The 25,816-nt window shown below is 38.1% G+C and overlaps 1 pseudogene; it reads right to left on the reverse strand.

The window, feature by feature from the left end:
* Positions 1 to 268: 268 nt before the first annotated feature.
* LOC115512961 overlaps positions 269 to 25,816 on the reverse strand; it is a 129,751-nt pseudogene continuing 104,203 nt past the window's right edge.

Consider the following 25,816-nt stretch of genomic DNA (forward strand, 5'->3'; position numbering starts at 1 on the left):
CCTCTATTGAATGTTGATTTTCACAGACCAGAAATACAAAATAAAAGTAGAAATAGACCCCAGTTAGAAGCGACAGGCCCGACCTCACATGACCCCTGCTATAGCAACTTGACCTGAACAAGAAGCATATATCCTAAAGGTTGGAAATTAGGAGGATTTTGATCCTGCATTACCTTGCCTCTGACCCAAGCTCTCCCAAGTTATAGAGTCATCCCTGAGAAGTAGCAGATAAGACACCTCTCCTGCTTCCCCAAGGAAGGGTATATCATCAGGAGAACTTGTTTGGATGGCACATAACCTGAGGATGACATTTCACACAAGGAGAAACTGGTACTGAAACATGGATGGAGAGACTAAGGGGTGACAGGACAAGTACAAGGAAAGAACATTTCCCTCCTCTCTGCTTATCAGATCCTGTCACGAAATCCTCTGAGCTGGGGAAGTACTGGCTAGTTCCTCTTCTTCAGAGTCCTTTCCTGCTTGTCTTCTTTTTTTTGCTTTTGTTCTTTCCTGAAAAGTTATCTTCACAGGACACAGACTATTTCTTGAAGGCCTCACTTAGCTGCCTTGAGAATGACTTGGATAATGAGCTCCTAGAAGGCATTGATTTCTTTCCCACATTTAGTTTTCTTTTCTTTTTCTTTGACTTGTCTCTCTTAGAAGACTCACCATGGACCCCTTTATGTTCTCTCATGGCTTTGTCATATTCCCTCTGGTATCCTCAGCTTGCAATCCCACTTGTCTTCTTCTCTTTGGACATTCCCCTCCAGGTCTCGTTTGCCTTCTTGGAAAGTTCATAATACTAATGTTAAGACTGTCTGACTTGATCTTTTCTCACTCAGGATCGAGCCACAGCATCTATGCATAAATACGCTTTTTGGGGGGCACTGAGGTCTTTTCCCTTCTCCAAAGGCTTCCGCAACCTTTATGATTCTTGGTCTTTTTGAGGTGTTTCCTCTTCTTCTCACTCCAGGCACTGTTGTCCTCATTATTGGAGGAACTGGCAGAGGGCTTGTTGTCAAATCTTTCTGCCATTTCTTCTTCCTCTCCTGAGCTGAATGACTTATTCATTCCTTCTCTTGAGTCATCTCTACTGTTGATGGCATTCTCTAAGTAGGTATCCTTTTATCAAGTCCAAGTGGGCGTGGCGCTCCTCTTCATCGCAGTTAGAGCCCTATTCGCTGTAGTTTTGGTTTACCCTCTCTTCCAATATTTCATTTTTGATGTTGAACTTTTTGCATTAACAAAATCAGGTTCCCATGCACCTGCCTCTCGATGCTTCTAAAGGTGCCCTGCTTGGTCTCAATATCAAAGTCAGAGGAGCAAGTGGGGGTGAAGCCACAGGCAAAGTTGACGAAGGAGATCTTGTCAAAGCAGATGTACACGGGTGGCTTATGAACGTAGATAAACCTTGCTCCGGCGGATGCAATAGTCTTGAGCCTGCCTTACAGGAGCAGATGATGCACATGCACTGAGCCCCCGAGCGCCCTTGGAAGTTGCCTGGAAACTTGTGGTTGACCAGTGTTTTCATGACCCGATTAACATCTCTTGGAGGCATCTTGACATGTTCTTGGTGATCTGCCTGTCAAAGGGCTTCTTCATCTCTTCCTTATTCGTAATAGGAGTCAAGAAAATGTCCTTGTTCTTGGAGAAAAGAAGGATCAGGAAGTGGCATTGGGTTTGATCTTGCCTGATGGGCAGATTCAGGCTAATCACAAAAAGCCTCTGGTGCTGGTCATTGTAGAGTAGCGAAAAGAGATTAAGTGTCATGGTGTAGGGGATCTTATAGTCAAAGAACTTGCTGTGCAAGTGCAGAAGGTTGGGTTAGATCCAAATGTTCTCACGATCAAGAGAAGTCACACATTGCAGCTTCTGGAAGATGTATCTTCAATGCCTCCAGGATTATGTACATCTTAGCATGTATCGGGCAAAGGCCTCAATCAGGTCCACGTCACCCTCTAGGGTGGGAGACCCACAGAAGTGCACCTCCGTGAGAGAGATTTTGACATCAACATTCCGGTGGAATTCTGGTGTCACCTCATTCTTGCCTGTGGTGCACTGAGACATGTTGCTGAGGAGTATTTCAAAAAGCAGACGGCCATCAATGTCAAAGGAGGGCAGCAGTCCACGAAACTTCACCATCCCTCAGCTTCTGCCCTTCATAAATAGGACCTCCTCCATTAGTTCGAGGCAACAGTGAGTTTCGAAGAAATCAGAGTTCCCTAAATCCAGATTCTCATATGCCATCATACTTGTAGATGTGGCTGTTCTTTTTGAATAATTTAAGTCCATGATCCAGAACTACATTGTACTAGATGACCTTCCATTAACGCTCCAGCCTGGATGTTGTCCACTTTGCCTGTCTTGCTATTCTTAAATATCACACCCAGGAGCCTCAACTTTAGCCAATTACCATTCATAGAGCCTTTCACTTCTGATAGGTACCTTGAACTCCTGACTTTCTGCCACGAGAACAAAGATTTGTCTTACTTGTTCCCCACTGTTTTTTCAAAACAGTACAGAGCCTATTTTGCACTCAGTAAATATTTGTGGAGTAAATGAAGGAATTAAGGAATGTATGCCTTTCATAGAACAGCTTCATATGGATTGTGTATAGGTTTATGTCCCAGCTATGCCTATATATACGTCAACAATACCTCAGTAATAATAAATATTGTTTCTATAAATGACATCAATGTTTACCCTATCATTCACATAAAAAAAAAATCTAAGGGCTTCCTGTTTCTGGTTCCACATGTAAAGAGCTTGGAAGTTGCCACTCTATCCTAATAACAAGTAAAATACTGAACAGACAGAAAAATCAACAACTCTTCTGGGATCCAAAGGAGAAATGAGAACACAGGGCCCTCAAGATAGGAGAGACAGACAGGCGAATATAGAAAGTCATAGCTCACAGGAACAGAGGCTCATGTGTGGAAATTGCCATGTGAACCAGGTATTATTGGAGCCTAACTGTCTTAGAGGGAGGGAAAAACCAAATTCCGGTCGCTCTAGCTTTCCATGTGGAAGAAGGGAATATCCAACTCCAACCCACTCTAGCCATCCTTTACCACTGAAGGATGGAGGAAAAAAACTAAGAAATACTTCTGAACTTCATAGTCCAGGGGTATAGGCTTATTAAAAGTCCGAGACCTAATCTCATGACTATAGAACACTTTCTCTTTCCCCACGTCTCACCACCACATTACTAAAGACCTATTTACAGCAACTCCTTTTACCCAAGTACCTCACATGTGGCTCTTGAGAAAAAATTACACAGTATACCAAAAGGCCCCTCCACCCCCCCACAATTTGAAAAGATAGAACAAGTGTCAGAACCAGACATGGCAGGACTGTTGAATTTATCATACCAGGAATTTAAAAAACTATGATTCATATGTTAAGAGCTCTAATGGATAGAGTAGACAGCATACAAGAACAAATAGCGATTGTAAGCAGAGAGATGGAAATCCTAAAAAGAACCAAAGAAAAATGCTAGAGATAACAACAACAATGACAACAACAACTAAAAAACACACTATAACAGAAATGAAGAATGCCTTTAATGGGCTAATTAGTAGACTGGAAAGGACTGAAGAAAAAAATCCCTGAGCTTGAGGATATGTCCATAGGAACCTCCCAAACTGAAAAGCAATGAGACAGAGACTGAAGGAAAAGAACAGAATATCAAAGACCGAGGGACAACTACAAAAGGTGTGACATACGTGTAATGGGAATTCCACAAGGGAAAGAAAACGAGAAAGGAGCATATAAATATTTGAATCAACAATGATGGAGAATTTCCCTAAGTTAATGTCAGACACCAAGCCGTAGATCCAGAAAGTTCAGAGAACACCAAACAGGATAAATATCAAAAAAACAAAAAACAAAAAACAAAACCCAAAAAAAACCTATACCAGGCAGATATTTTTAAACTACAGAAAATCAAAGATAAAAATAATATCCTGAAAGAAGGCAAAGGGAAGAAACACTCTGACTAAAGAGGAACAAAGATGTGAATTACATCCAACTGCTCAAGAACCATCCAAGTGAGAAGGGAGTGGAGTGAAATATTTAGTGTTGAGAGAAAACAAAACAAAACAAAAACACCAACTAGAATTATGTACCCTGAAAAGTTATTCTTCAAAAGGGAGGGCAAACTAAAGCCTTTCTCACATAAACAAAAATTAAGAGAATTTGTTGCCCGTAGCATTGCCTTGCAAAAAATGGTAAAAGAAGTGCTTTACATGGGGCGCCTGGGTGGCGCAGTCGGTTAAGCGTCCGACTTCAGCAAGGTCACGATCTCGCGGTCCGTGAGTTCGAGCCCCGCGTCAGGCTCTGGGCTGATGGCTCGGAGCCTGGAGCCTGTTTCCGATTCTGTGTCTCCCTCTCTCTCTGCCCCTCCCCTGTTCATGCTCTGTCTCTCTCTGTCCCAAAAATAAATAAAAAAACGTTGAAAAAAAAATTAAAAAAAAAAAAAAAAAAAGAAGTGCTTTACAGAAGAGGGAAACAATATAGGTCAGAAACTCAGATCTACATAAAGAAGGGAAGAGCACTGAAGAATAAATAATAAAGATAAAGTTAAAAACTTTATATTTCCTTTTTTTTTTTTTAACATTTCTTCATTTTTGAGAGACAGAGAGAGACAAAGCATGAGCAGGGGAGGGGTAGAGAGACACACACAGAAATCAGAAGCAGGCTCCAAGCTCTGAGCTGTCAGCACAGAGACCGATGCAGGGCTCAAACTCACGAAATGTAAGATCATGACCTGAGCCGAAGTCAGACGCTTAACTGACTGAGCCACCCAGGTGTCCCAAAACTTAAAATTTTCTTATCCTTAATTGATATCACAGATAACAGTTTGTTCAAAACAATACTAGTAACAATGCATTTAATTGAGAAACAATTTGATAAACATCACCGTGTAAGTTTAAGGTGTGTAGCATGATGATTTGATTTACACATGCTGTGAAATGATTAACACAATAGGTTTTGTCAGTATCCATCATTTCATATAGATACAATAAAAAGAAAATAAATCCTCCTTGTGATGAGGACCCTTAGGATCAACTGCATTAACAATTTTCCTAGATATCATACAGCAATATTAACTCTAGTCATCATGTTGTACATTGCAACCCTAGAACTTATCTCTTATCACTGGACGTTTGTATATTTTGACTACATTCCTCCACCTACCCCCCTCCACCCTCTACCTCTGGTAACCACAAATATGATGTCTTTTTCTAGGAGTTTGGTGTTTTTTGCTTTGTTTTCTTTTATTTTGATTTGTGTTTAGATTCCACATATAAGTGAGATCATATAGTAGTTGTCTTTCCCTGACTTATTTTATAATGCCCTTCAGATCCATCCATGTTGTTGCAGATGGTTGGATTTTTCTCATTTTTTATGCCTTATATATATGCCACATTTATCCATTCACCTATTGATAGACACTTAGGTTATTACCATGTCTTGACTATTGTCAATAATGCTGCTATGAACGTTGTGGCGGGGAGGGGGGGTGCAGGTATCTTTTCAAGTTAGTGTTTTAGTTTCCTTTAGATACATTCCCAGAAGTGGAGTTGCTGGACCATATGGTAGTTCTATTCTTAGTTTTTTGAGTATCCCCATACTGTTTTTCCATCATGGCCGTGACAATTTACAATCCCACCAACAATGCAAAGGAGTTTCTTTTTCTCCACAATTACACCAGCATTTGTTTTCTCTTGTCTTTTTTATGATGACCATTCTAAGGGGCAGGTGGTGATATCTCACTGTGGTTTTAATTTGCATTTTCTTAATGACAAGTGATTGTTGAACATCTTTTCATGTACTTGTTGGCCATTCATATATTTTCTTTGAAAAATATCTATTCAGGTCCTTTGCCCTTTTTGAATTGGATTATTATTATTGTTATTGTTATTATTTTTGCTATTGAGTTGTAGGAGTTCTTTGTATATTTTGGATATTAACCCCTTATTAGATACATGATTTGCAGATATATTTTTCTTATTCCAAGGGTTGTCTTCTTTTTTTTTTTTAATTTTTTTTAACATTTATTTTTGAGACAGAGAGAGAGCATGAACAGGGGAGGGTCAGAGAAAGAGGGAGACACAGAATCTGAAACAGGCTCCAGGCTCTGAGCTGTCAGCACAGAGCCCGACGCGGGGCTTGAACCCACGGACAGAGAGATCATGACCTGAGCCGAAGTCGGACGCTTAACCGACTCAGCCACCCAGGCACCCCCCAAGGGTTGTCTTCTTACTCTGTTGATGGTTTCTTTTGCTGTGCAGAAGATTTTTAGTGTGGTATAACCCCACTTGTTTATTTTGATTTTGTTGCCTTTGCTTTATGTGTGATTTCCAAAAAAATATTACCAAGATCCTGTCAAGGAGATTTTTTCTTGTTTTTTTCTATGAGTTTAATGGTTTCAGGTATACATTTAAGCCTTTAATCATCAGTTTTGAGTTAATTTTTTACTTTCATTCTTCTACATGTGAATATACAATTCTCCCAACACCATTTATTAAAGACACTGTTTTTTTCTCCATTGAGTATTCTTGGCTCTCTTGTTAAATATTGGTTAACTGTATGTGCTTGGATTTGTTTCTGGGATTTTGATTCTGCCCTATTGGTCTATTTGTCTGCTTTTGTGCCAGTAATGTACTGTTTTAATTACTATAGGTTTATAATATAGCTTGAAATCAGGAAGTGTGATGCCTCCTGCATTGTTCTTCCTCGGGACTTCTTTTGCTCTCCAGGGTCTTCTGTGGTTCCATATAAATTTTAGTAGTATTTTTTTTTTAATTTCTGTAAGAAATGCCACTGGAATCTTGATAAGGATTGCATTAAACCTATAGATGGTATTTTAGCAACATTCAATATTATTTCTTCCAATGCATGAACATGGGATACCTTTCCATTTATTTGTGTCTCTTTCAATTTCTTTCATCAGTGGCTTGTAGTTTCCAGAGTAGACATCTTTCATCTTCTCAGTTAAATTTATTCCTAATTATTTTATTGTTTTTGATGTTATTCTGGATGGAATCCATTGTTTTTGTTTCTTTTTCAGAAAATTAGTTGTTAGTGTGTAGAAACACTACTAATTTTTGTGTGTTAATTTTGTATCTTGCAATTTCACTGAATTCATTGATTAGTTCCAACAGTTTTTTAGTTGAGTCTTTAGGATTTTTTATACATATAATTATGTCATCTCCAAATAGAACAGCTTCATTTCTTCCTTTCTAATTCTGATGTCTATTATTATTATTAATTTATTATTATTATTTTATCTGATTTTTCTAGCAAGGATCTCCAGCACTATGTTGAGTAGAAGTGGTGAGAGTGGGAATCCTTCTCTTGTTCCCTATCAGAGGAAAAGCTTTTAACCTTTTACCATTAAGTATGATGTTAACTATAGGCTTGTCATATATGGCCTTTATTATGTTGCAATGCTCCTTCCGTGTCTAACTTATTAAATGTTTTTATCATAAATGGATGTAGAATTTTGTTAATTACTTTTTTTGTGTCTATTGAGATGATCATATGTTTCTTTTCTTTCACAAACAACCTATTTGATTATGTGTGCTTATGTATGCATCTTACATATGTATATATATATTTATACATATGCTTATGTATGCTATAATAAGTTAAATGAATGAAAACAATGATTCAAGGCATGGGAGAGAGGAACTAAGATTATTTTATTATTATAAGTTACTCACACTACCATGAAGTGGTATAGTGTTATTAGAAAGTGTTCTTAGATTTATAATAAATATGTAGTATAAATTCCAGAACAACCACTACAAAAAGTTTTAAGAAATAGTATAATTTGTACATTAGCAAAGAAGAGAAATTGGAGTTATATAAAATGTTCAGTTCAAAGGCAGAAAAAGAGTAGAAGACAGAAAAGCAAAAAAGAACAGGGACAACAAATAGAAAACAGTAATAAATATGATAGATATTAATCCAACTATATCAATAATCATCTCAAACACCAATGGTTTAAATTGGACAATTAAAAGATGGAGATTGTTAGAGTAGATCAAAAAACAAGATTCAAATATGTGTTGTGTATAAGAAGCCCACTATATATATATAAAGACACATATAGACTAAAAATAAATGGATGAAGAAATATATACCATGATAACTCTTAAAAAAAAAGCAGTAGCTATATTAATTACACACAGAGAAAATTTCAAAGCAGGGAAAATGATCAGCAATAAAAAAGGACATTAAAGAATGATAAAGGGATCAATTCTCCAGGAAGATAATGATTTTTAACATGTAGGTGCCTAACGTTGGAGCAACAAACTACATGAGGCAGAAGTGCAAGGAGAAATAGATGAGACCACATCAGAGTTGGAGACTTCAGTATCCCTCTATCAGAAATGATCAGATAAAAGAGGCAGAAAATCTATAAGGATATAGTTGAACTCAGCAACACCATTGTTCAACTGGCTATAATGGACATCCACAGACTACTTCATCAAACACAATAGACATGCTTCTTAAGCTCACATGAAACATGCAACCAAGGCAAACCACATTCTGGGCCATAAACACACCATAGCAGATTTGAAGAAATAGAAATCATACAATGTCTGCTCTCAGATCACAATGGAATTAAACTAGCGGTCAATAACAGAAAGATGAGTAGGAAATCTCAAAATACATGAGTTTAAAGAGCACACTTCTAAATAAAGCATGGATCAAAGAAATCCCAAGAGAAATTTAAAAATATTTTCAACTAAATAAAATGAAAACACAACCAAGTTTGTAGGATGTAGCAATAACAGTCCATAGAGAGAAATTTATAACATTAAATGAATATATTAGAAAAGAAGAAATATCTAAAATAGGTAAACTAAGTCTCTTCCTTAGAAACTTAAAAAAAATAAGAGCAAATTAAATTCAGAGTAAGCATAAGAAAAGAAACAATAAGCAGATATCAATGAAATTGGAAATAGGAAATCAATCAACAAAATCGTATACTTGTTCTTTGAAAGATACATAAAATCAATAGTCTTGTAGCCAGGCTAAGTAAGAAAAAAAAAAAGAGAGAGAGAGACAATATAAATTACTAATATGTGAAATAAAAGAAAGGATATCACTACAGATCCCTTGGACATTAAATGGCTAATCAAGATGTGCTATGAATTAACTCTATGCCCGTAAACTGATAATCTAGATGAAATTCCTTGAAAAACATAAAATACCAAAAGTCACACAAGAAAGAATAGACAAACTGAATAAGCCTATATTTATTAAATAATTTGAGTCAAAAATTAATAACCTCCTCAAATAGAAAGGTGGGGTCTAGACAGATTCACTTTCGAATTCCACTTCACATTTTAGGAAGAAAATGTATCAGTTATTGACAATGTCTTTCAGAGGACAGAAGCAGAAAGAATACTTTCTAACTCATTCTATGATGCTAGCATTACTCTAATACCAAAATCAGACAAAGGCATTAGGAGAAATAATTTCTCTTTGAGCATAGATGTAAAAATTCTCAACGAAATAATAGCAAGTAGAATTCAACAATGTATAAAAAGAATTATACACCATAACCAAATGACATTTATCCCAGGTATACAAACCTGACTCAACATTCAAAAATCAGTTTATGTAGGGGTGCCTGGGTGGCTCAGTCGGTTAAGTGTCCAACTTCAGCTGAGGTCATGATCTCATGGTCCATGAGTTCGAGCCCCGTGTCGGGCTCTGTGCTGACAGCTCAGAGCCTGGAGCCTGTTTCCGATTCTGTGTCTCCCTCTCTCTCTGACCCTCCCCCATTCATCCTCTGTCTCTCTCTGTCTCAAAAATAAATAAACGTTAAAAAAAATAAATAAAAAATCAGTTTATGTAATCTATTGCATCAACTTTCTATAAAAAAAACCCACATGATCATATTAGTAGGTGCAGAAAAAGCATTTGACAAAATCCAACACCAATTCATGATAAATAATTTTAGTAAGCTAGGAATAGATGAGAATTTCCTCAACTTGATAAGAAATATCTATAAAAAACAAACAACCCCCCCCACCCCGCCCCAAACAAACAACAAAAAATCCCTACAGCTAACATAATGAGAAACTTGAAGTGTATTCACTAGTTATCAAGAACAAGGCAAGGAGATCTCCTCTCATTACTTCTTTTTAACTATCCTATTGGAAGTTCTAGCTATTGCAATAAGACAAGAAAGGAAAATAAAAGGTATACAGATTGGGAAGTGAAAAATAAAACTACCTTTGCTTGCAGCTGACATAATCGTATACACTGAATATCTGGGTTTCCCAGATTCAAATCTAATCACGTTCATTGTTCATTTTATTTTTTCTTCTTTCTCTTTCTTTTTAACAATTGAAATATAACATATAATGTTATCTTAGTTTCAGGTGTACAATATGATGATTCAACAATTCTATACATTACTCAGTGCTCATCAAAATAAGTGTACTCTATCTCCTTTATCTATTTCACCCATCCTCCCACCCATCTCCCCTTTGGCAACTGCCAGTTAGTTTTCTGTATTTAAGAGTATGTTTTGGGGGACACCTGGGTGGATCAGATGATTGAGCAACCAACTCTTGATGTTGGCTCAGGTCATGATCGTGGTGTCTTGGAATCAAGCCTCGAGTTGGCATCCGTGCTGAGTGTGGAGTCTGCTTAGGATCTCTCTCTCTCTCTCTCTCTCTCTCTCTCTCTCTGACCCTCTTCCCCCTCCCCTGCTTGCACTCTCTCTCTCTCAAATAAATTCAAAACAATTGTATTTTTTGTGTGTCTCCCCTTCTCTTTATTCATTTGTTTTATATCTGAAATTCCACATGAGTGGAATGATATGGTATTTTTGTTTCTCTGGTGAGGATGTGGAGAAAAAGGAACACTTGAGTAATGTTAGTGGAATGTAATTGGTGCATCCACTGTGGAAAACAATCTGGAGGCTCCTCAAAAACTTAAAAATAGAATTACTATGTGATCCAGTAATTCCACTACTGGACATTTACCCAAAGAAATTAAAAACACTGATTTGAAAAGATACATGCGCCCCTATGTTTATTACAGAATTATTTCCAATAGCCAAGATATGGAAGCAACCCAACTGTCCATTCATTGTTGCCTATTATCTTCAGATGAAGATATAACAGACTCTTTAAGATTTTGTCCCAGTTTTCTTTTCTAGTGGTAGGTCTCCCATTCTATATTCTAGCACCTCATACTTCACCTTTCCAAACTTCTTTCAGAATCCCAAACATGCAATGGTATATCTCACTTTAGAGCATGCTTATCTTATGCCTTGGAATACCCTTACTTTGGTATTTCATTTGGATACTACCTATTTATCCCTCAAAACTTAGCCTACAGGGCACCTGGGTGGCTCAGTCAGTTGAGCACCTGACTCTTGATTTGGGCTCTGGTCATGATCTCACGGTTCATGAGATGGAGCCCCACCTATGGCTCCATACTTACAGTGGGGAACCTGCTTGGGATTTTCTTTCCTCTTTCTCCCTCACCTTCCCTCACCACTTGTGCTCGCTTTCTGTGTCCCAAAATAAATAAATAAATATTTTTAAAAAATTAAAAAGAACATTTTATAAATTTTTTTTTCAACGTTTTTTATTTATTTTTGGGACAGAGAGAGACAGAGCATGAACGGGGGAGGGGCAGAGAGAGAGGGAGACACAGAATCGGAAACAGGCTCCAGGCTCCGAGCCATCAGCCCAGAGCCTGACGCGGGGCTCGAACTCACGGACCGCGAGATCGTGACCTGGCTGAAGTCGGACGCTTAACCGACTGCGCCACCCAGGCGCCCCTAAAAAGAACATTTTAAGAAAGGTTAATCACATGAATAATTGAGTGAACAAATAAAAATCTTTTCAAATTTAAAAACATTTCTCACATGTGTCTTCCCTCTCTTTTCCTACTGGCACTTTTCATTTCGGGTTTTAGCCATTATAAGTAGAACATTGTAATAATGCCTAAGTAACTTCTTTCAATATGAGGTCCCTTCTCTCCCTACTTTTCCTCTCTACACACACACAGTGTCACAGGGTTCTGGGACACACACACACACACACACACACACACACACACACCTATTCTTCTATCCTGAGCACTATTACATTAGACTTTCTTAAAGATTCTTGTCTCTATTCAATCCCTTAGCTAACATCTTTCTGCCAGTTTTTTTTCCAGTAAATCTCTTTCTCCCCACTTGCATTAATGTAGATTATATTCATCTACCTCATCCATGAATATGCACTGACTGTTCTTGCTCTGAGACTTGAAATCCTTTCTTCAGATGACTTCCTTCAGCTTGTATGTGCACCTCAATTTTTATCATAAATGGATATATAACATGGATTATAACCCCAACTGAATTATTAACCTCTTGGGAGAAAAGCATGCATTTTAGAGGTCTATAGCATTCTATAGAATAAAATTCTGAATTAAGAACACAGTATGTAATCAGCAATGATTTAGTGATTGATTCCACGCTGATTTTGGAAATCTTTATTGACATTTTCACTTAACTATTCTTAGATACAAGTACAATTGGATACTCATATGTTAAGGTAATCCATCTTATTTCAGTAGAACCTTGTGGATTTTTGCATTTTTGTTTAAGGTATACTACAGTGTTGATTTCCATGGATCTGTATGTATGTTTGATTACAGTATTAATATGTTAAGAGCTTAAGATGTAAGACCGTAGAACAAAAAGGTTAAGCACTTGGGTTATGAGCACAAATTAACTTGTATTAATTATAGGTTTGAAATGATCCCTGGGTCTCATTCCAGCTGAATAACCTCAGACAAGCCACTGAATTTCAAAGTCTCAGTTTCCTCATCTGTAAAGCAGAGATAATGAGTTCCTAGTTCATAGACTGCTGGGAGAATCAAAGGACATGGAATGTCTTTCAACTTGTAAGAAAAGAACAGTCAACAGTAAAATGTATATCCAGGAAAACTATCCTTTAGGGATGAAGAGGAAATCCAGACATTCTCATATGAATGGACACTAAAAAAAAAATGGTCCCAAGGAGACCTACCCTTCAAGAATGGCTAAAGGAAGTTCTTTAAATGAAAAGGAAATGACAAATAAGGAATCGGGGAGCATCAGGAGAGACAGAACAATGGGAAGAACAGAAAAAAGGGCAAGTATAATAGACAATTGTTCTCCTCATGTGTTTTGCAAGTACATAATGCCCCTCTTTTGTCCATTATAATGTTTTAAATTTTAATTTAATTGGAATTTGAAATGTTTCTAATTTAGTTGTATTAATAGCAAAAAAAAAAAAAAGACATAGGGCTTCTGAAATATTTAGTATAGTGCCTGACACAGAACATAAATGCTTGATATACACTAATTTTTGTTATAAAGAAGATTTAAAGATCACATCTAAACTTCTAATTTAATCTAGGAGGAACATGAGATCTAGAGAGGGCAAACGACTTGCTCAAGACCAATAGTTAATGAGAGAAATGGCCTGGATAAAAATCCAGGTCTCCTGATACTCGATGTAGTCTTTTAATGTCCACATTGCTTTGCAGGCTGTGGAGGACTCCCTGAAGGCCTTCTAAAGATGTTCCGCTTCCTCTTACTGTAGGTATATAGTGCTCTGAGAGCATTTGATATGTAAATTTTTGAAACTGAAAGAATAAAAACATACGGAATCGTTGAGTCACCATACAGTACCCCTGAAACTACGATAGCACTCCATGTTAACGAACTGAAATTAAAATAAAAAGTTTTTCAATTTTTTTTTTAAAAAGAATAAAAGCAAAAGTATTTATCTCATCATATCCAGTTCCTTTGTTTTTCAAAAGGAAGGGCCTATAAAATTGTCCCTTACCGGCTAGTGATAAAAATTTCATTTGAATTTATACTACCTTGACTTATATTTTCAGGTTGTAAACATTATTTTGAGTCCAGCATAGTGCTATTTCTATCTTACAGGAGTTCATTGTTCTATTTCAGAGGTTTCTTTTTAAAAATTCTTCTTGGGGTTTAAACACGCTCATGGTTTTCCTCTTCGAAATAGATCCTACATGCAGTTTTAAAGAATGCTTTCTTAAACTATGAAAAGGATGACTAATTCCATTTTAAGTTTGTGGCCAAATGATGGAAAGCAAAGACATCCTCCAGAGAGTTTACCAGGGGGGCTGGGGTCTACAGAAACCTTTTAACAGAGATTTGAAAATACAACTGTATTAATTATCAGGAAGGATACTTTTCCCCTAAAAGAATATTCAGCTATAACAATAATGATTTGTTTGCCTCATTTAGAAGCATAGATTTTTTTTGAAAGTAAGGAAAATTCTTTTACAAGGAGAGCTAAGCCAACTCTCGTGCATATGTAAGAAATAAATCCCAATTCTTTCTTGTCTCTGTTTCTTTTTTTCCCCCCCCAAAAAAATTGTATAAATGAGGAAGTAGTGCCAAGGACCTATTAGTAATAGTTATTTCCTAATTGCAGTGCGAAGCATCCTGCATGTTTGAATAAATATTGTTAACTCTGACCCCTCGCTTTGCCAGGGCTGATAAGGCAATTGTTTGACCTAGATGAAGCGCATACAGTATACACAGAGTGGAGTGCAGCAGGAAAACAGGAAACAATAAATCAGAAATTAGAGCACTGATTGTTGTAGCTAATTACATCAGGCTTCTGCTTAATTTCTCACTCTGTCATTCTAACCTGATTTTCTTGCCAACAGACTTTGCAAATTGCTGGTGTCACGTACGTTCAGCGAATAATAATCCTTAGTTACTGTGACTGACAAGTGAATGAGCAGGAGAAGATAGTTTATTATGCAAGGATGAACTGAGACATTCACCAGATACCTGCCTGGATGCTTTTTTAATTCACTTACCCACATGTGCTGCATGATGCATTTCTCCAGGAGCAGAGATTTTGGCCATCAAGACAGCTTAATTAGATTTGTGGTTTGGTTTGATAATACTGAGCAAGAAGAAAAGACGGCACTGTAAAGCGGAGGGAGGGAAGAGATTGGCTTGGACAAAGAGAGAGATAAAGTGGTAACTTAGCTATTTAAGTCACATCCAAAAATAATATGTTTAGGGTGAGTGAGATTAGTCAGCATGTTATTGAAGGTTAACCTTGTCTAACATAGATTTGGGGAGCCAACTTGGTATTTTCAGCCTGTTACGGTTTGAGTATTGAAATTCTAAACCACGTGTGTTAAAAAAAAAAAAGAAGAATACAAATGAGATGCTCTTATTCCGAATTAATTGATTACTCCCAGGTGCTACTTCTGTACGGAGATAATGCATGTCAGTTCAGTTTTCCTTGAACCCAGTCCCGGTGTTATTTAAATAGTCTAAAATCAACTTTCCTTTCCTTTTTTTTGATTTTATAAAAAATCCTTAAAAAGTTCTGCTATAGACCCTGAAGATGCAATATGGAAGAGCTAAGTGAAGAGAGTTTTCACTCTTGGTTATTTAATAAATTTTCATATTCTGGGTATACTCTCTAACCTTGTTATAGTATTTACTAATCAGATTATCCAACTGCTGAGCAAATCCCCAGCTAGATACAACTTCACCCAGGCTCGCTGCTTCTTTGGTGCTTAATAAAAATCATATTACTTTTTTTAACTGAAGGTTCCATGTATGCAAGTTATTTAAAATGAAAACTGCTTCTCAGTTTAAAATCAAATTTACTTCATTCTTCTTTTCCCCTGGACTCTGATTTTACCCCCGTCTTGCTTTAGCATCATTTTCAGGGGAAGAGAAAGAGAATTTAACACTGAGATGTGAGGGGATCACACAGTGACAAAGGATGTGGCAGAGATGTAGGGTCCCATGTTTGAAACCACTGTTCCACTTGGTAAAGCAAGAGGTCAGAGTTAACTATTTACTTAAACGTGTAGGTGATGTCTTACATTCCAGCGATGAACTTGGAATGCAGGCCAATTAAGCAGCCCGGGAACTGTGGTAGAAGGGCCAAAAAATGGAGTATAACGTGCCAGCATTGCTGCTGGTCCAAAGGTCAGAGGGTGCAGAATGCTTCATTCCTTGTGTCTTCAAATTAATTCTCGCGTATAGAATGTTTAAACCTCTCCAAATCCCAAGCTGACCTTCCAAGAGTCCTTCTTAATGTCATTTTTTTTCATGTTTTCAGACAAATTTTATAGATATATATTAAATAACCATCGTGTGCATATTGTGCCATTGCATTCTTCCCACTGTAGGGGAAGATGTCTTCCCACTATAGGGAAGACCGCTTAAGATAGCATCCCAAAGTCATCGCCCTCAAGAGCAGTTGAAGGAAGCAAACTTGAACTTATAAAACAAGAATTAAACGACACAAACTGGAACATAATCTTCTAGATTCCTAAATGTGTGGTATTGACAAGGCTATGGAATTTAAAGAGACCAAATTTTTCAGAGAATGGAGATAATTTGACATGGACTTAGATGGATAAATAGCATTTGGATAGCTGGAGAAGAAGGAGAAGACATTTTAAGCAGAGAAAATTAGTTAGAAGAAGTGGGGGAAACAATGCAAAATTGGAAACAGGGAGAAGAGTGGTGAGAAGGGGGAAGGAGGTTGTTGGATGGAGAAGGTGGCACAGATCCTAAGTGTTACAGGAGGGGTTAGATTTATTATTACAGGTAAAGAGATCGCACCAACGGATCCAACAGTGAGGGCTTGGGGTGTGGAAAATAGGGAAGAGAAAAGGCTGGAACTAGCACATCAAATGAAGAAATTATTAAAATAATCCAGGTTTGATGTGATCAGGGTCTGCTCTAGCTGGTGATAGTGAGAGAAAAGGAAAATATAAATTCAAAAGCTACTCAAAAGCAGAGATTGGCAGACATGATGACGTTCCATGTAGATGAATAGAAGGGTTGTGTCAAAAAAGAGAGATGTGGCACCTGGAAGAATTATCTTTGCTTTGGCAAATATAGAAAATTTGGAAGAACAAGTGTTTCGATGGAGAGACGAAAGGGCATCAGTCTCCAGGGAGAGAAGGAGAAGGGACAGAGCTCTTTTCTGGTCTTGGTTGCAATAAATCTTCCAGATGCCTCATTCCTTATCAGTTACAGACATTTGTATTAGCACAGCTTGGTTTGTGTGAAGTGCACAGACTTGTCCCAAGACAGTAAGTACGACATCTGTGTGAAATGTGTCAAAACTAGAAAGGTGTGTGCGGGGGAGATGACAACCTGATGAAATATTATCAAACGCTACCCCTCAAATACCAGAGGTAGCATGGTATTCGGGGGCAGGGAAGGGCACATACTTTTACAAGAAGCCACCACAAAGAACTGTGCATCCCAAAAGGAGATGCGTTTCTCAGTTTCCTTTTGTCCTCGTCCACTCTGCTCAGCTCTAATCTTAACTGTGCTCCAGGACCTTGGTTCTTGCACCTGCTCGGATTGGATCTGGGGTCAGATGCCAGTTGATTGGTATGTGACTGGCCTGTCTCCTGCTCAACTTTTGCTCTAAGTACTAGGCTTTGGGTGGGGACCAGTGTCTGACCTCATGCCACCCTCTAGAGATTGACTTCACAACTCCTGAGGCATCAGTCTCCACTGAAAGGGACTACACAGTCCAGAATGTGGACTTCTATTCTCTCCCACTTCTTTCACACCCATGCACTATAACATTAGCCATAAAAGGCTGATACTTTTGCTTATCACTCTGCTTTCACGGTCTTCATCCTCACTGCCTGACGGTGTGGGCTAAAACTCAAAGTGGAAGCACACTTCAACTTTTTGCACATGTTAGCATCTAGGACCATTTTAAACTGTTGTGCAACCGAAAAGGGTATGATTGTGAATGGCGTGCCTTCATTATCTCGTGTGAATACAATAAGGAGCTCAAGCATATGTCCTTATCCAAGATGGTTCTTATTAATCCAGACATTGTTTGTAGCTACAGGGAGATTTCTGAAGATTCATCACCACCTTTGATTGTGATAGGAGCGATCCCTCCAAATGAATCCAAGATCACATTTGAAGTTGACTTTTGTAGACGAGACAGTTAGAGTTTAAGGAGTCCATGGCTTGGTTTACAGTGTCCAGGGAAGCTAAGACTCGAGGTAAGTCATTAAGTTGTTTTCAGTGTAAAAGCCATTGTTAACAGAACTTATATAAAAATCAAGACATTGGGCCAAACTGTGCTTCTAGAAGGGAGGCTGGTCAAGGTTGGCCCAAATTGACATTACAGGAAAACCTGTTTTATTTCTCCCCTTTTCTTATAGACTTTAAAGCATTCTTTCTCCATGTAATTTTCACCGGTGAATGGTTTGCTGTAAATGGGGTGCACTGTAATAATTCACAGTTTTGATTTCATTTATGATTCCCAGAATACCTGGCTTAAAAGAGCCTCAAAGCTTTCCTTCTTTTTTTGTTTTTTAACTTGAATTTGTAATATTCCTGCTTTCTTGGACGCTGATGACACCACAAATGAGAATATAACTAAAAGTATACGCTGCTCATTAGAGGAGCTCTAGCACACCTGTGTTATATATATATATATAACACAGGTGTGTTATATATATATATATATATATATATATATATATATATACACTGCCTATAAAAGACTGGCCTAACAGCCTCAGGAACCACTGCCGAAAAGAGGTTGCTTCAGGCAAGCTCTCTCTCGGGAAGAATATTGTTTTCTCTCAAAGAATATTAGTTCTATTAGTTTCTTCCCACGAGCGCGTGGGAAGAGAAGGAAAGAAGCTAAAAGGAGAAAAGCACAGCGCTGCCCAAATCCACTTAACCCCCCCTCATGAAAACTCATTACTAACAAGAGTTTTGATCTTTGTACTTTGCTAATTTGCTCCACACGCAAAGAAAACTCGATTTTAAGTGTGTGGGCCCGGGGATGTTAAAAGCAAAATTATTAGAAGCCGTGGTTCACCTGAAGACTCCAGGGGACTTCAGAATTTCCACACCTACCAGCTCCATCAACGACCTCCCGACTCCTGCAGCCACACCCCAAATATACATGTCATTTCAATAAGAGCAGAGCGGTTGCTATGCAGAGAGGCTTAAATAAAATTAAATCAGTTACTTTCCAATCAGATCGTCACCCCCAAGTCTTCTCTAGTCAGGGAAGCCGGACTCAACATGGAGGTCCTCTTGGAATGCAGAAAACAATGATCTCTGCCACGGTCCTGCTGGCTCCCACATGGATTCTGTTTATTGTCCTCATCTTCTTACGACAGAACTCTGCTTTTGCTCAAGGGAGCGTGCCCAACTACAAGATCACCTTCCCAGGTGTCTCTTGCTGTTACGGACGCCATTTAATACAGTTCTAGCCAATGAGAACCAAATAGAAGCTTTGAGCAGAGCTTCTCGGAAAGTCGTTTCAAAAGAGTCGACTGACTTTGTTTTTTTCTTCTTCATTTATGGGCAGAAAATATAATGCTAAAGGTAGAGTACTCATCTTATGACTGGAAATGAGGGGGATGGGAGACAAAACCACATGCCAGGGAGAGCTGGATAGAAAGAAGAGAAGCAGGTTCCCGAAGGCACTGCAGAGTCAACACGCCATTCCACAAACACATAAAACTGTGCAGCCATACCGATTCCCAAATGGTATCGTCTCAGGAGTGAACTTTTCAGTAATATTACCAGACATGGTAAAAAAAAAAAAAAACACAGTTATGCATGTATTTATCTTGAAGTAATAGATCTGTCCCTGGGTCGAGATAATTAATATATTTATTGTGCACTGATTAGATATTCGGCACCTGTTCTTATGCCAATTCATCCAACCTTCATAGCTACGCCAGTAGGTGAATGTTACTATCCACCCTTTTTACAAAAGAAGAATGCAATGTTCAGAGAGGTAAAAAGGGTATACAGCTCGTGCATTGGATTTATTACATTCTCTTTCCACTGTACAATATTGCACTTTTAAAAAATGTTTATTTATTTTGAGAGAGCTAGAGGGAGCGGGGCAGAGAGAGAAGTAGAGAGAGAATCCCAAGCAGGCTCCACACTCAGTGTGGAGCCAGACACGGGGTTCAATCTCAAGACCGTGATATCGTGACCTGAGCTGAAATCAAGAGTCGGATGCTTGACTGACTGAGCCACGCAGGCACCCTTATCCTGGACATTTTTCAAATGTTTTAGATACTAATTCTTTCTTTATTCTGCATTAGGCACTACTATTTTACTTTATTTATAGGATCTTTTGTTTAAAAGTGTTTTCACTTCCAATGGAGACAGATATATCCATCTTTACACGTTTTTGTGTGTTTAGCAAGGTGTCTGCCTTGTTTAAAAATTTTCCCTAAAAGGAAAACACTTTTTCCTGACTCACATACCAACTTCGGACACACAATGTAATTGTGTGGCAGGGACTCCCACCCCAACCAATTTTCCAACTCTCCCGACACCCACCCTGGTGTCTTATAAGTCAATTCTGACACCAGCTTCCTGGAGTTAGCACAGACCCCACAGGTGTAGGGTTCACTTCCACAACACTGCTCCCCACTGTAGATGCCAGTCACCAAGTCCCAGCCTCCCATAATGCTGACCAAGAGGCTACAAAATCAAGGGTTCCCATGACCCCTTCCATGGGTTTGATAATTTGCTATAATGGTTCACTGAATTCAGGAAAGCATTTTATTTACTATCATTGATTTATTACAAAGGATACAACTCAGAACAGTCCAATGGAAGAGATGCATTGGACAAGGTATGTGGGAAGGGGCGTGGAGCTTCTGTGCCTTCTCCACGTTCACCAGACTCCAGGCAACTCGATGTGTTCACCAACCCAGAAGCCCTCTGAGCTCCTCGTGTTAGGATGATGGAGACTTCATTACATAGATATGATGAGTGATATCATTGGCCATCGGTAATTCCTGGCCTTCATTACACAGAACCCTACACCTGTGGGGTCTGTGCTAACTCCAGGAATTACCAATGGCCAATGATATCATTCATCATATCTATGTAATGAAGTCTGGGAATCCATTTCCAGCCTCTCTTCCCCAGAGACTAAGGGTGGGGCTGAAAGTTCTAACCTGCTAATCACAAGGTTGGTTCCCCTAGGAACCTGCTCCCCATCATTAGATGCTTTTCAAAAGTCACCTCATTAACATACACTCAGGTGTTGTTGGCCAGACTTGATACGATAACAGAAGACACTCCTTCACCTTTGTCACCTTTGAGCTATTTCTAGAACTGGCAACACAAACAAATATTATTACAAAAGATGCCCCTTTAGTCCTTTTCAGGAAATTACAAGGGTTTTAGAAACTCTGACCTGGAGCTGGGAACAAAGACCAAAATATATATTTCTTATATCACAATATCATACTCCTAATTCAAAATCATAAAGATAGAATCCTATAGTTTTATTTCTAGTGTGTGTATAAAAAGAATTTTATAGTTTCATTGAGTCAAATTTATCACTCTTTTGCTTCATGACTTTTTTTTGGTATATTTTAAAGAAATTCTTTGCTACCTCATCATGAAGATGTTATCTAATACTTTTCCTCTCAAGATATTATTGCTTTGTTTTTTATATTTAGGCTTTTAGTCCATCTGGAACTCATTTTCATATACAGTATGAGGTAAGGATCTAATTTGTTTTATTTTACCATACAGATAAGAAATTATCAAACATTTTTCCTTTCAGTATTTTCCAGACTGTTTTGTACTATTACCATTTTTCTGTAACACGTTTCTGTATCTGAGCTCTCTATTCTGCAACATGTATCCATTCTTGCACGATTTCCATGTTGTCTTAATTACAGATAACGCTTAATTACAGCTTTATCATAAAGCTTGATATCTGGTTGATCAATACTGCCAATCTTTATATTGCTTCAAAATTATCTTACGTATTCTATTTTTTTTCATATTTAAAGACTAATTTTTTAAAGTGGTTTTAGGGTTCACAGCAAAGTTGAAAGTAAAGTAGAGTCTCATATATTCCTTGCCCCTCCATATGCATATCCTTCCCCATTACTAACATCTCCCACCAGTGTGGTACATTGGTTCTAACTGATGAACTTACATTGATACACCAGAATCGTCTAAAGGCCACAGTTTACCTTAGGGTTCACTCAGTGTTGCACATTGTATGGGTTTGGAAAAATGTTTAATGATATGTAGCTATCATCAGAGTATCATACAGAGTATTTTCACTGCCTTAAAAATCTTCCATGTTCCACACATTCATTCCCCCAAACTCAGATCCTGGCAACCATTGATCTTTTTACTGTCTCCATAGCTTTGACTTCTCCAGAATGTGGTAGAGTTGGAATTATACAGCATGTAGCATTTTCAGATAGGCTTTTATTTAGTCCGATGCATTTAAAGTTCCTCCATGTTGGGGCGCCTGGGTGGCGCAGTCGGTTAAGCGTCCGACTTCAGCCAGGTCACGATCTTGTGGTCCGGGAGTTCGAGCCCCGCGTCGGGCTCTGGGCTGATGGCTCGGAGCCTGGAGCCTGTTTCCGATTCTGTGTCTCCCTCTCTCTCTGCCCCTCCCCCGTTCATGCTCTGTCTCTCTCTGCCCCCAAAAAAATAAATAAACGTTGGGAAAAAATAAATAAATAAATAAAGTTCCTCCATGTCTTTTCATGGCTTAATAGCTCATTTCCTTTTAGCATTGCATAACACTCCACTGTCTAGATGTACCAGTTATTTTAGCCCTAAATCTCCTGAAGGACACCTTGATTGCTTCCAAGTTTTGTTAATTATGAATAAAACCGCCATAAATATCCCGGTGCAGGTGTTTGTGTGCATTGAAGTTTTCATCTCCTTTGGGTAAACATCAATGAGTGTGATTGCTGGATCAGATGATAAGAGTAGGTTTAGTCATGTAAGAAACTGCCAAAGGTCTTCCAAAATGGCTTGTATTTCCACCAGCAGTGAATGAGGATTTTGTTTTTCCACAACTTCTGCAGTGTGAGGTATTATCAGTGTTCTGGATTTTGGCCATTCTAAAATGTGTAGTGGTATCTTAGTGTTGCCTCAGTTCACAGTTCCCTGATGACATATGATGTAGGGCATCTTTTCATATGATTATTTGCCATCTGTATGTCTGTATGTCTTCTTTGGGGAGGAGATAAGGGTTGTTTGTTTTCTTATTGTTGAGTTTTAAGAGTTCTTTGTATATTTTGGATGGCAGTGCTTAGTCAGATGTGTCTTTCCAAATGTTTTCTCTCAGTGTGTGGCTTGTCTTCTCATTCTCTTGACATTGTCTTTCACGGAGAAGAAATTGTTTTAATTTTATTGAAGTCAGCTTCTCAATTTTTTTTCATGGATCGTGTATCTGATATTGTATTTAAAAAGTCGGCACCATGCCCAAGGTTGTCAAGATTTTCTCCTATGTTATCTTCTAGTTCTATAAGTTTAAGTCTGTGATCGTTTTTTTTTTTTAATTTTTTATCGTTTATTTATTTTTGAGAGACAGAAACAGAATGTGAGTGGGGGAGGGGCAGAGAGAGAGGGAGACACAGAATCCGAAGCAGGCTCCAGGCTCCGAACTGTCAGCACAAAGCCCGACGCGGGGCTTAAACTCGTGAACCTGTGAGATCATGACCTGAGCTGAAGTTGGACACAACCTACTGAGCCACCCAGGCTCCTCAAGTCTGTGAATCATTTTACGTTAATTTTTGTATAAAGTCTGTGTCTGGATTCAATTTCCACATGTAGAGATGTTCAGTGTTGTAGTACTGTTTCTTGAAAAGAATATCTTTTTATATCTTCTCATGACATTTAAAAGAAGAAAGGAGAACATTTATTTATCAAATTTATTATATTTGCAATTTCTAATTGGTTTTTTTTTCCACCTATGAATTCAACGGAACATGTGTTGTCATTTCCTTACTCTGAATCAACTTCGTTCCCATCCATCTCCTTTTTGCTGGCATTGCCAATTGCCAAATATATTTCTATATACTATAGGCCTCTCTCTCTCTATATATATATATAAATATATGACTATATATATTTATATTTCTATATATATATATAATATATTACCTTTACTGACACTCTTTGTGTGTGTGTGCAGATTTGATTTGAATTACTGTCTGGTGTCACTTACTTTTTATCTTAAGAACTTCCTGGGGCACTTGGGTGGCTCAGTCTGTTAAGCATCTGACTTCAGCTCAGGTCATGATCTCGCGGTTTGTGAGTTCGAGCCCCGCATTGGGCTCCAGGCTGACCACTCAGCTTCATATTCTGTCTCCCTGTCTCTGCCCCTCCTCCACTCACACTCCGTCTCTCTATCTCAAAAATACATAAAAACATTTAAAAAAATTTTGTTTTAAAAAAGAACTTCCTTTAAGTGTTTATTATAAAACATGTTTGATAGCAACAATTTCGCTCAATGTTTGTTATCTTAGGACTTTTTATTTCATTTTTTGAGAGAGTTTTTTGCTGGCTATAAGATCCTTATTTGATAGTTCTTTGCTTTCAGCACTTTGATTATGCCATCGCAAAGCCTTCTGGCCTGCACTGTTTCTGATAAGACACCAGCCATTAATATTATCGGGGTACCTTGAACATACGTAATTTTTCTCTTGCTGCATTCCTATTTTCCTATTTGTCTTTATCTTTCAATATTTTTACTATGATGTTTCCAACTATAGATCTCTTAGGGTTTTTTTCTACTCGGGGTTTTGAGCTTCTTGGATTTCCAGATCAATATTTTTGATCAGATTCGGGTAGTTTTCAGCCTGTATGGCTTGGAGTATTTTTTGTGCTTCTTTCTCTCTTCCTTCTTCTCCTGGTGCTCCCATTACGTTTCTGTTGCTATGCCTAATGATGTCCCATGTTTCTCTTAAGTCTCTGTTCTTTTGTTTTTTTAATTTTCTCTCTGTTTTTCAGATTGTATAATTTCTATTCATCTATCTTCAACATCACTGCTCTTTTCTTGTGCGAACTGAAATCTACTGTTGAGCTCCTCTAGTGAAGTTTTCTTGTCACTCCAGAATTTCCAGAACAGAAGTTGATTATTTTTTTTTATTTTGCCTATCTCTTTAATAAACCTCTATGTGATGAGATATTTTCACAATGCCTCCTTTGACATTTTACTTATATTTTCCTTTAGATTTTTAACATATTTCTAATCATTTCTTTGAATTCTTCTCTGATATCTGGGATCCCTCAAAGACAGTTTCTGTTGCCAGTTTTTTTTTTCCCCTGTCTGTTGATAAACACCTATTTCTTTGCATGTCTCATAATATTTGGTTAAAATCTGGACATTTTAGATGATATAGTAAAGCAACTATTGATACCAATTCCCCTCCCCCACCCAAAGGCTTATCGTTTCCATGTTGGTTGTTTTGTGACTTGGATGTGAACTATTTTAGTGAAGTTTATTTCCCCTCCAGAAAAACCTCTGATGTCACTCCCCAGTAGGTACAGCCTTGACATGGATATAATCACCCTTAGTTGAGAATGGATTTTGCAGTGCTGTGTGTCCCTGATTTCTCTATTAGGGATTGCCTCTGCTGATATCACAAATTGCTGCTGGCCTCCAGTCCCTGATGGTGGATTACTCTATTGTTTTTGACTAGGCCTTGGGGCATAAATTGTTCCATAGTCTGATCCAATAAATTTGATCCCCTTTGCAGGCGTGATCTTTGAGGAGAATCTTTGTGATTTGTTTCAACCCTAGGAGTTCTCTTTCTATCTGTCTCTCTCTCTCTTTCTCTCTGGTTCTCCCTTTTAAACTTCTTGTTCATCTACTGTTTGGCTTATTTCCCTCATGGGGTTGCTTGCCTCCTCTTAAGTGCTCACCACCAAGATCTCAACTGTTTTCCACAACACCCCTAATCATGAACTTCCCCC

The sequence above is a fragment of the Lynx canadensis genome, chromosome B1 (assembly GCF_007474595.2).
Source record: "Lynx canadensis isolate LIC74 chromosome B1, mLynCan4.pri.v2, whole genome shotgun sequence".
Lineage (NCBI taxonomy): Eukaryota > Metazoa > Chordata > Mammalia > Carnivora > Felidae > Lynx > Lynx canadensis.